Consider the following 12,911-nt stretch of genomic DNA (forward strand, 5'->3'; position numbering starts at 1 on the left):
ACAAGTGGGGCCTTGGACTTTGTCATGTGGCCCACGCACATTGAGGACTGGGCAGTGTCCCTTGATTTTTACATATGTATATACTTTTAGAGTGGATGTACGCATTTTTACTGTATTCATATTATTGCAGTCACTTTCTTCTATTTGTGTTGCCCTTGCATCATCCCTGAGGGGTACGGGCTATATATATTTTCTTACTGCGTCTGATTGTGTGTATGGTGCTGGGGGTGGGGTGTGTGTGTGTTGCGTGTGTGTGTCACTCTCTTTTCCTCCCTCCCTCCCCTGTGTACTAGGTGGCTGTACTCACCGTGGTTGTTTTTGCCGTTGTTGGTGTTCGTGGTGGAGCAGGACGTAGAAGATCATCAGAAATATTTGCAGCTCAGGCTCCATGGCGGCTTGGTTCGTCCCTGTATCTCCAATGGTGAGTCCTTTTCCTTCTGTGCAGTGTTTCCACCAGGCTTTTGATGTCGTTGGTACTGCCCCAGAAAAGGTGGAAGATTGGATTGTCATAATACAGTGGGCGGAATAATGACTTCCTCCTGTCTGTAGGCGGCTACCGCTGTGGTGCCTGTTGTTTCTGCCCTGGGGGTCGGTGTGGTAAAGTGGCTGTCTATCTGAGCTCTTTCCTTCATGGTCATAATCTGGTGGTATTTACCGCCAGCCTGTTGGCGGTATTATTGCACTTCATCACCGACCGCCAGGGTTGTAATGAGGGCCTTTATTATTAAAACAATTAAATGTATTTAAGAGAGGGGTTATGTAGAGATGAGGGGCACTCCAAGGAGATCATTTGTGGGAGCGCGCCAAAAAACATTGCCGCACCAGGTGTCACGAGCACTAAAGTCACCCCTGGTCTGACCCCAGGTAAGGGGCAGTTGGGAGCAAGGAGGCTACATCATGATGTGCTAGTACCATACTGGCCATAGACACACTCTCCCTCTCAGTATAATTCTCTGTGGCTCTTGTGCTGCTGTAGGAGACATGAGTTACATGCATGTTCCCAAGAGCTCCATCTCCATCAATGATCCTTAGGTTAGGGACAGGCAAGGGGGTGCACATTACAGGAGTCATATTGTGACCCTGCAGCACCTGTGCCTTATAAAATTGTGAATGTGTTGCTGATAACAAGGATCAAACACGTTTTACACAGGAAAAATTTGCTACGCAATACTTTTTAAATGGTTGAGTGATGGTGCAATTTTCTAGTGCTGCCACCCTACACAAGTGCTAGTCCCAAGAAATATCTGGTAACTGTCAGCTTTCATATCGACACTACATGGCACAGGCCGTCCCCAAAGAGGGCATCAAGGGCCGGCAGGATAACAGCTGTGGGAGCCCTGGGAATTATCGGATTAAGCTGATTTAGCGGTAAACCAACAAGGGGAGGTGCATCCCGCTCCCCCTTCAATGAGAAGAAAATCGCTCCAAGGATGGCGCAAAGACACCGGGCCAATGAGGACCTGGAAAAGCCAGTTGGGTTTTAAACCCCCCCTATGGGTGAACCATGTTCGGGGGCACTGGGGGGTTGGGGTTTAAAAGGTCTAGGCTGCCCCTGCCGAAAGTACATTTGTGGGGCAGGGGCAGCATACAGGAAATGCAAGAGAAGATGGTGCACCTGTGGTTGGCCATTTCCCATCTTCTTGCTTTCCGAGGATGCTGAGTGGTCTCGCCATACGACAGGTGGCACTGCCTCATCATCGTTCCTAAGTTTTATTCTGGCATTGCTGTTGCTGGGCAAATGGAGTGCTCCAAGAGAGGGGCAGAGCCAGGCAGCAACCCTGGACCGATGATAAAATTACCATGCAATAGGCTGGGAAATGCTGCATGGATTTTTGCATGTTTTGCAATATGTTGCTCAGTGGAGCCCTGTCTAGCTACTGGGAGAGATGTATGGGCACAATCAGCCATGGGAACAAAGCTGTGCCTCAACCACTCATTCCACTAAGCCTATGCAACATTTATGATGACTCCAGCCCTGCAGAGCCCTTGTATTGCTCAATCCTTCCATAGGCATGACGGTATTCTACTAGACCCCTCACTAGCACCTTTCTACAGTCAGGATTCACTTCCTCTCTCAAGGCAGAAAATAGTCACATTTGCAGGGCTCCCTCTGTTTTCTGAAAGCAGCATCAAATAAAGCCTCCAATTGTCACCAGACCTGGAGTAACGCAGGCTCCATTGCAGTGCCCAGAGTTCTTCAAACACAGGTCACATTCTCTAGGTGGTCAGGCCCACTGCTCCTTCTAGAATGGCAGTGGTCATCATCAGGAGTCCACAAGCTCTCCTGGCAAGTATCATCAATAAAGCAGGTCTTTCTTCTTTCTTTCCAAACATCGTGTCCATCCTCTGACTCCTTCTAAGCACCTTCGAGAAGAGATTTAACAATTTTAGGTATTCCTCAGCCTACTATTCTTCACTGGCTGAGGTTAGTCCTTCGACTGTTCTAGCTCTACACAGCATTTTAGGAGATTTGGAAGATGACAAAACTCCATGTAACAGGTTTAGATCACATATGTTCCCATCTACCCTCTTGTAGAAATGGGGTCTTTGGTAGGCAGTCATGTTACCCCCTGTCCAGGCAAGGACCCCCATTCAAGCCAGGACAAAGGAGAAATACACCTGGTTAACCCCCACTCACCCCCTTGGTAGCTTGGCATGAGCAGGCAGGCTTAATTCAGAAGCAATGTGTAAAGTATGTGCACCAACACACACAGTAATACAGTGAAACACTACAAAATGGATGCCACAATAGTTTAAAAAATAGGTAATATTTATCTAAATCAAACAAGATCAAAATGACAAAAGTCCAACACACACAAGTTAAAATATGAATTATCAAAAGAATAAGGTCCTCATTTCAACTTTGCCAGTCAGACGAGGCCGACCACCAAGGCTGAACCACCAGCCGCATTGGAAATCCCCACTGGGCTGGCAGGCAGAAACAGAGTTTCTGCCCCCCGGCCCAGCAGGGATGTCGGCCGTAACATTGCCGTGGGCTCCTAATGGATCCGGCCGCAATGTGGTGGTGCGGCGGGGCAAGGCAGACAGTGAAAATTGCGATGGGGCTGTGGCTGGGGGCCCCTGCAATGCCCATGCCAAGTTGTCTACCGCCATGGACAGACGGTGGTCCCGGCGGTGTGACTGTGGCGCTACCGCCACGGTCATAATATGGCGATTCGTACTGCCAACCTGTTGGCGGTACGAACGCCACTTCAACCCTGGCGGTCGGTGACCGCCAGGGTTGTAATTAGGGCCTAAGAGTCTACTTCATAGAAAACAGTGTAAATGATGATTTTCCACAAGGTACCTGGTTTGCACAAAAAATAAAGCCGCAGGGGTGAGCTTACATCAGAAAAAGTCAGTGATTTGTTGATTCCTTCCTTGCAGGGGAGGCCGTGCGTCGTTTCTGCTCCGGTCGGCGATGCATCATTTTTCTCTCTTGCAAGAGAGCAATGTGTCGATTTCCGGACGGGACACCTCAGATCTGTGCAAAGCCGGGATGACTTTGAGACCCAGGGATGATGCGTAGAAAATCCGGTCGCCCGGTGTAGGGGGCTGGCCTGGCTTATAGTGGGTACCTGATGGTACTTACGCCTTGTTCCAGATCCATTTATCCCTTATTAGTAGATTAGTAGTGTTCTAGCAGCTTAGGCTGATAGAGGTAGCTATAGCAGAGCAGCTTAGGCTAAACTAGGAGACATGCAAAGCTCCTACTATACCACTTATATCATATAGGTACTGTATCATAAGAAAGACAATAGTCAGAGTTACTAAAAATAAAGGTACTTTATTTTATTGACAATGTGCCAATCTTCCTTCACAGGACGATTGGCCACCTAATCAGGTAAGCACCTATCAGGAAGGGTCTCTGACATCACCTGGCGGCACTGGCCACATAGAGGCCTCCAGAGTGCCCTCACACCTCTGGATCCAGGATGACAGAGGTCTGGGACACACTGGAGGAGCTCTGGGCACCACGCCTGGGGTGGTGATGGACAGGGGAGTGGTTACTCCCCTTTACTTTGTCCAGTTTTGCGCCAGAGCAGGGACTCGGGGTTCCTTAAACCGGTGTAGATTGGCTTATGGAGGGCATCATCTGTGCCCTTCAAAACATTTCCAGAGTCTGGGAGAGGCTACCTCTCCCCAGCCTTTAACACCTATTTCCAAAGGGAGAGGGTGTAACACCCTCTCTCAGAAGAAATTCTTTGTTCTGCCTTCCTGGGACTGGGCTACCCAGACACCAGGAGGGCAGAACCCTGTCTATGGGGTGGCAGCAGCGGTAGCTGCAGAGAAAACCCCAGAGAGCTGGTTTGGCAGTACCAGTGGCCCATAGGGGAGCACAGGGGATGCATGAGTTTGGGACCCCAATACCAGATTTGGCATGGGGGGACAATTCCATGATCTTAGACATGTTACATGGCCATATTCGGAGTTACCATTGTGAAGCTACATATAGGTATTGACTTATATGTAGTGCACACGTGTAATGGTGTCCCCGCACTCACAAAGTCCAGGGAAATGGCCCTGAACTATGTGGGGGCACCTTTGCTAGAGCAAGGATGCGCTCACACTTAGTAACTTTTCACCTAACCTTCAGCAAGTGAAGGTTAGACATATGGGTGACTTATAAGTTACTTAAGTGCACTGAAAATGGCTGTGAAATAATGTGTGTGTTATTTCTCTCAGGCTGCAGTGGCAGTCCTGTGTAAAGCTTTATCTGAGCTCCCTATGGGATCCCTAATGCTGCAGCCCATAGGGATCTTCTGGAACCCAAATACCCTAGGTACCTAGGTACCATATACTAGGGAATTATAAGGGTATTCCAGTGTACCAATTGAAATTGGTAAAAGCGGTCACTAGCCTAGAGTGACAAATTTAAAGGCCGAGAGATCATAAGCACTGAGGTTCTGATTAGCAGAGCCTCAGTGACACAGTTAGTCACTACACAGGTACACCTATTCAGGCCACAAACTATGAGCATTGGGGTCCTGGCTAGCAGGATCCCAGTGAGACAGGCAAAAAAAACTTACATCCATGTAAAAATGGGGGCAAAATGGTACTTTTGTACACACAGTGTTAGAAAACCGCGCTGCGTGGGGTTTGCGTTGTTATCATCAACCGCATCTATTTCAGCCGCAAAGCCGGTGGCGTGTCATTTATCAGCTGCATTGCAGATGGTGCGTCAAAAGTTTACCTGCACGACCTTCTTTGCATGGATTTTCAGGTGTAATTGTGCCAACTTCACCTTTCAAGGGCCCAGGGAATGGATAGGGCACCACTTGGCAGGGCAGGAGTCTCATCAGAGAATCCGGATTCTGGCAGAGGAAGTCTTTGATGGATGACTTGAAAACAGGAGGCAAGCTCAGTTCAAGCCCTTGGAGATTCTTCTCAAGTAGAAATGCACAACAAAGTCCAGTCTTTGTCCCCTTTCACAGGCAGAAGCAGCAACTACAGGATAGCCCAACAAAGCACAGTCAAAGGCAGGGGCAGCCCTGATCTTGAAGAAATTTTGAAGTATGCAGTTTTGGGTCCACAACTTATAGCCCTTTTGCCCTTTCTGCCTTTGAAGTATGCACACTTCAAAGGAAAGTCCCCGCTGTTCACAAGATCCTGCCTTGCCCAGGCCAGGCCCCAGACACACACCAGAGGGTTGGAGACTGCATTGTAAGAGGGCAGGACCAGCCCATTCAGGTTTAAGTGGCCACTCCTCCCTCCATTCTAGCACACATGACCCATCAGGATATGCAGGCTACACCCCAGTACCCTTTGTCTCACTGTCTGGAGGGGATGCACAAACAGTCCAACTGTCAAACTGACACAGACAGGGAGTCACAGAATGGTTAAAACAAGAAAATACCCACTTTCTAAAGGTGGCATTTTTAATCTAATAAACAAAAAACAACTCTACTAAAAGGTTTCTTTTTTCAAAATGTGAGTTAAGAGACACCAAACTCCAAATTTCTATCTGGTCCCATAGAGAGTCTAAACTTTAAAGTTATTTAAAAGTAGCCCCCATGTTAATCTATGGGAGAGATAAGCTTTGCAACAGTGAAAACTTAATTTAGCACTATTTCACTGGTAGGGCATGTAAAGCACATCAGTGCATGTCCCACCTTTAACATACACTTCCCCCTTCCCGTGAAGCTACCAAGGGCCTACCTTAGGGATACCTTACATGTAGAAAAAGGAAAGGTTTAGGCCTGGCAAGTGGGTGCACTTGCCAAGTCAGTTGGCAGTGCAGGATTGTACAGACAGACACTGATGTGGCAGGTCTGAGACAGATTTACAGGGCTAGTCACATGGGTGGCACAACCAGTGCTGCAGGCCAACTATTAGCATTTGATTTAGAGGCCCTAGGCACCTCTAGTGCACCTTCCTAGAGACTTACTAGTAAATAAAATATGCCATTCAGGGATAAACCAATCATCAATACAATTTACACAGATAGCATATTCACTTTAGCACTGGGTAGCAGTGGTAAAGTGTCCAGAGTCTTAAAGCCAACATAAACTGGTCAGAAAAAATTGGTGGAAGGAGGCAAAACGATTGGGGATGTCCATGCAAAAAGGACCAGGTCCAACATAACCCCCTGCCAGCCTAAAGCCAGGGGAAACCAATCAATACCTTGATTGACTTCCTTGATTGGGGCAAAAGAACATGGACCCAGCCCTACAACAGCAGGGGCATGTTCCAGTTCTACACCTTCCTGACTCTAGTGGGATCCCTCTGTAGATACTCTCAGGGCCCACTAAGCTAACACATGAAAAGCCACTCTCCTCACCTGCAGATACCATTTGTGCAGCACCTAACCTTACTTTGCTCACAAATATATCCCAGGGGGCAGAATGTACTACCATGGTCAACACAGTGGTGAGGCCTACTCTACCCCCAGGGTGTGACTCCTGCCCCCTCCAGGGGCAACTCTGTCCACCAGGACAGCAAGCCACATTGGCCACTGACAGCTGTCAGGGCTGAAAGCCAGGCCCCAGGCCTTTCAAGGCTCTCCAACCATGTGACTATGGAGAGTGGGGGGCAGTAGCCCTAGATGCCTAGCACCCATTGACCCTCTCCCTTCCACCAGGTCAGGGATGACAGCATGATACTGGTCCACCCCTCTAGGAGCAGTATCCCAGAGTCCAGAATTGTCAGGCTGCTTGTGGAAGCAGTCCTGTACACTTCTCCCACCAGTGCAGGGGTGTTAACCTGCAACTGATCTTCCAACCTGGGGTCTGTACCCTCAGATTTGACTGCGGTCAGGGGTGAGGCTTCCCTCTCCCTACCCTTCCTTCTGGGGTCCTGCACCCCTCCCCCACTTGGAGTGACCCTCCCCTCAGAATCCAACATAATATGGGCACTGTTAGCAATAGCTCCTCCCTCCAGGTCAGTGGGGACACCCTGAACCTAGCCCTTCAACCCAGGGTCTGTACCCTTAGATTGAACAGGGGTCAGAAGTGAGTCTCTCCCTCCTCTGTTCCTACTTCCGGGGTTCAGCACCCCCCAACATAGAGAGTACCCGTCACACTGAGGGGGGGTTGGGCAAACCACCTCCCCCATCAGGCCAGGGTTTACTCTCTGCATCTGACCCTCCAGCCTAGGGTCTGTACCCTCAAACTGAACCATTGCCTTGGAATTCAGGACTTCCTGGGGAGCAGACCTATACCCCATCAGGTCGGAGCTTACCCCCTGAACCTGACCATCCGACTCAGAATCACCACCCTCAAGCTGGACCACTGCCTGGCAATCCAGGATGTCCTGGGGGGACACCTACCTCCAGCCAGGGAAATATACTCCCTAAGGGCTACACAAGAGTCTGTCTGGCACTGGTCCCCTGACTGCTGCCCACCTGGCAGTGCCTGGTTCCTTTCCCAGAAATGGTATCACCACGGTTAGTCCTGGAGGCCTCTGATCTCCGAGCTAACCCATGACCCTCCAGGTTCTCAACTGGGGCCTGCAACCCCCTCTCAACCCTCTATATGGACTTCTGCACCCCACACTATGAGTGGTACTGCCAGACACCAGAACTGGTGGGACACTGGCTACAGCCGCACCCCCAAGTTCTCTTGACACTATAGGTCTCCCTCAGCAGATGGCCCTACGGTACAGGCTAGGCTCCCCTCCTAGTGTTCACTCATGGAACCCTCAAGGATCTGTGACTGGATCTCAGTCACTATGGAACCCAGCTCATCCCCATTTCCTCTCCTCTGAGACTCAACAGGGCATTCCTTACCCATTCCACTACACTGGGACCTACTTGGAACACTGAAATCCTTTCCCACCTCACCTGGCTATGAAATACCTAGACCACTCCCATCAGGGGCATCCCCAAATGCCTCTTCAGACCATCTGGTACTCACCCAGAGGTCTGCCTCCATGCAAAAAGGACCAGGTCCAACATAACCCCCTGCCAGCCTAAAGCCAGGGGAAACCAATCAATACCTTGATTGACTTCCTTGATTGGGGCAAAAGAACATGGACCCAGCCCTACAACAGCAGGGGCATGTTCCAGTTCTACACCTTCCTGACTCTAGTGGGATCCCTCTGTAGATACTCTCAGGGCCCACTAAGCTAACACATGAAAAGCCACTCTCCTCACCTGCAGATACCATTTGTGCAGCACCTAACCTTACTTTGCTCACAAATATATCCCAGGGGGCAGAATGTACTACCATGGTCAACACAGTGGTGAGGCCTACTCTACCCCCAGGGTGTGACTCCTGCCCCCTCCAGGGGCAACTCTGTCCACCAGGACAGCAAGCCACATTGGCCACTGACAGCTGTCAGGGCTGAAAGCCAGGCCCCAGGCCTTTCAAGGCTCTCCAACCATGTGACTATGGAGAGTGGGGGGCAGTAGCCCTAGATGCCTAGCACCCATTGACCCTCTCCCTTCCACCAGGTCAGGGATGACAGCATGATACTGGTCCACCCCTCTAGGAGCAGTATCCCAGAGTCCAGAATTGTCAGGCTGCTTGTGGAAGCAGTCCTGTACACTTCTCCCACCAGTGCAGGGGTGTTAACCTGCAACTGATCTTCCAACCTGGGGTCTGTACCCTCAGATTTGACTGCGGTCAGGGGTGAGGCTTCCCTCTCCCTACCCTTCCTTCTGGGGTCCTGCACCCCTCCCCCACTTGGAGTGACCCTCCCCTCAGAATCCAACATAATATGGGCACTGTTAGCAATAGCTCCTCCCTCCAGGTCAGTGGGGACACCCTGAACCTAGCCCTTCAACCCAGGGTCTGTACCCTTAGATTGAACAGGGGTCAGAAGTGAGTCTCTCCCTCCTCTGTTCCTACTTCCGGGGTTCAGCACCCCCCAACATAGAGAGTACCCGTCACACTGAGGGGGGGGTTGGGCAAACCACCTCCCCCATCAGGCCAGGGTTTACTCTCTGCATCTGACCCTCCAGCCTAGGGTCTGTACCCTCAAACTGAACCATTGCCTTGGAATTCAGGACTTCCTGGGGAGCAGACCTATACCCCATCAGGTCGGAGCTTACCCCCTGAACCTGACCATCCGACTCAGAATAACCACCCTCAAGCTGGACCACTGCCTGGCAATCCAGGATGTCCTGGGGGGACACCTACCTCCAGCCAGGGAAATATACTCCCTAAGGGCTACACAAGAGTCTGTCTGGCACTGGTCCCCTGACTGCTGCCCACCTGGCAGTGCCTGGTTCCTTTCCCAGAAATGGTATCACCAAGGTTAGTCCTGGAGGCCTCTGATCTCCGAGCTAACCCATGACCCTCCAGGTTCTCAACTGGGGCCTGCAACCCCCTCTCAACCCTCTATATGGACTTCTGCACCCCACACTATGAGTGGTACTGCCAGACACCAGAACTGGTGGGACACTGGCTACAGCCGCACCCCCAAGTTCTCTTGACACTATAGGTCTCCCTCAGCAGATGGCCCTACGGTACAGGCTAGGCTCCCCTCCTAGTGTTCACTCATGGAACCCTCAAGGATCTGTGACTGGATCTCAGTCACTATGGAACCCAGCTCATCCCCATTTCCTCTCCTCTGAGACTCAACAGGGCATTCCTTACCCATTCCACTACACTGGGACCTACTTGGAACACTGAAATCCTTTCCCACCTCACCTGGCTATGAAATACCTAGACCACTCCCATCAGGGGCATCCCCAAATGCCTCTTCAGACCATCTGGTACTCACCCAGAGGTCTGCCTCCAGTGCAAGTTCCCTGGGGTCAGAGAACTCACAGTCTACCTGGTGTTGGCGTAGCTCTGGAAAACAAGGACTGTACATATGATCTCCCCAGACCTGCCATTGCAATGTCTATGGGTGCAGTTTTAACTGTAAATTCGACTTGGCACGTTTATCCACTTGCCAGGCCTAAACCTTCCCTTTTCTTACTTGTCAGACACCCCTAAGGTAGGCCCTAGGTAGTCCCAAGGTCAAGGTGCAGTGTATGGTTAAGGTAAGACATGTAGGGGGTCATTCTAACTTTGGCGGGCGGCGGAGGCCGCCCCCCAAAGTTCCCCCGCCAGAACACCGCTGCGCGGTCAAAAGACCGCCGCAGTGATTCTGAGTTTCCCGCTGGGCGGGCGACCGCCAGAAGGCCGCCCGCCCGCCCAGCGGGAAACCCCCTTCCACTAGGATGCCAGCTCCGAATGGAGCCGGCGTAGTGGAAAGGGTGCGACGGGTGCAGTTGCACCCGTCGCGATTTTCAGTGTCTGCTTGGCAGACACTGAAAATCTTTGTGGGCCCCCAGGGGCCCCACAACACCCATTACCGCCAGAACCAGGCTGGCGGTAAGGGGGTCGGAATCCCCATGGAGCGCCGCCGTGGAGGATTCCCTAGGGCAGCGGAAAACCGCCGGGACACCGCCGGTTTTCCGTTTCTGACCGCGGCTGTACCGCCGCGGTCAGAATGCCCATGGATGCACCGCCAGCCTGTTGGCGCATCCGCGGTCCCCGACCCTGGCGGTCCATGACCGCCAGGGTCGGAATGACCCCCATAGTAATGTAATATAGTTTTATATGTCCTGACAGTGAAATATTGCTAAATTCGTTTTTCACTGTTGCAAGGCCTGTCCCTCTCAAAGGTTAACATGGGGGCTAACTTTAAATCTGATTAAAGAGGGATTTCTGAGCACACAATTTAAAAATACATCTTTTAGTGAAGTTGATTTTAAGATTGTGTGTTTGAAAATGCCACCTTTAGAAAGTGAGCATTTTCTTGCTTAAACCATTTCTGTGACTCTGCCTGTTTGTAGATTAATTGCCTGGGTCAGTTTGACAGTTGGGCTGGTTGCACTTCTCTCTAGACAGTGACACAAAGGGAGCTGGGGTGTAGTCTGAATTTCCTGATGAGCCATCTATCCTTGGAGGGAGGGGAAGAGTGGACACTCACACCTGGAAGGGCTGTGCCTGCCCTAACACAATGCAGTCTCCAGCCCCCTGGTGTGTGTCTGGGGCCTGGCCTGGGCAAGGAAGAATTTCACATTAAAGAGATACTTTTCTTTGAAGCAGGCCTACTTCAAAGGAGAAATTAGGTTTAAGAAGGGCACTCAAACCAACAGACTTTAGAGCACTTGTGGAAACAAGAGGAACCTCTGCCTGGAGAAGAGCTGAGGAAGAAGAGCTGCCCTGGCTGTGACTGTGTTTTGTGAAGCTATCCTGCAGTTGCTGTTTCTGCCAGAGTAAGACTGAATTTTGTGTGCCTTCCATCTTGTGAAGATCTCCAAGGGCTTGATTTAGAGCTTGCCTCCTGTTGTTTGAAGTCTCAGGAAAAGCAAATACTTCTCTCTGCCAGAACCTGGAGTCTCTGGAGAGGCTCCTACTCTGCCAAGTGGTGCCCATCCAGTTCATGAGACCCTGAAAGGAGAAGCTGGCAGCGTAACTGGAAAATTGACACGCCCCCGTAGCTGAAAATCGACGCTCGCCTGCAATGCGACCGAAGAATTGACACACAGAGCTGGAGAAATGACGCTCAGCATTGCTGACGGAGGCTGGTGAGATTGCAACACGCACTATGTGGTTTTCGGATCATCGTGCGGCTGGATTTCCGAAGCAAACACCGATGAGCGTGTAAAAACAATACAAGGCCTGCCCAGGCCTGAGAGTGCTGACCGGATTGACTCATCACTCTCCTGTGGAGAGAAGAAATGACACGCCCTGATGAAAGCAGAAACGACGCAAGGTCTCGCTCAAGAGTGAAATCAACAAATCGCAAGCCCGATTTGACGCACGCTCACCCGTGTGGTTTTTTTTTCATAGGTACATTTTCATGCTAACAGAGTTATTGTATGTTTAAAACTACATGAAGAGTCTTTTTGATTTTTAATTGATGACTTGTGTATTGTGGAGTTTTGTCATTTTGGTCTTGTTTTGTTTAGACAAATATTTCCTATTTTTCCTAACCTGTGTTGTGTCATTTTGTAGTGTTTTCATTAAGGTACTGTGTGTGATGATACAAATACTTTACACCTAGCAATCTGAAGTTAAGCCTACTGCTTGTGCCAATCTACCAAGGGAGTAAGCAGAGGTTAGCTCAGGGTGATTCTCTTTTATCCTGACTAGAGTGAGGGTCCTTGCTTGGACAGGGGGTAACCTGACTGCCAACCAAAGACCCTATTTCCAACATGCACACACTATTTCACAGCCATTTTCACTGTGCCAGGTAACTTATAAGTCACCTATATGTCTAACCTTGTGACTGAAGGCTAGGTGCAAAGTTACTGTGTGTGAGGGCACCCTTGCAGTAGCAAAGGTGCCCCCACATTATCCAGGAGCAATTTCCCAAACTTTATGAGTGCGGGGACACCATTATAAGCCTGCACAACATATATGTCAATACATATATGTAGCTTTGCAAAGGTAACCCCGAATATGGCCATATGAGGTGGGTAAAATTGAGATATTGTATCCCCAATCTGATTCTAGTATGGGGGGGGC

The sequence above is a fragment of the Pleurodeles waltl genome, chromosome 3_1, assembly GCF_031143425.1.
Source record: "Pleurodeles waltl isolate 20211129_DDA chromosome 3_1, aPleWal1.hap1.20221129, whole genome shotgun sequence".
Classification (NCBI taxonomy): domain Eukaryota; kingdom Metazoa; phylum Chordata; class Amphibia; order Caudata; family Salamandridae; genus Pleurodeles; species Pleurodeles waltl.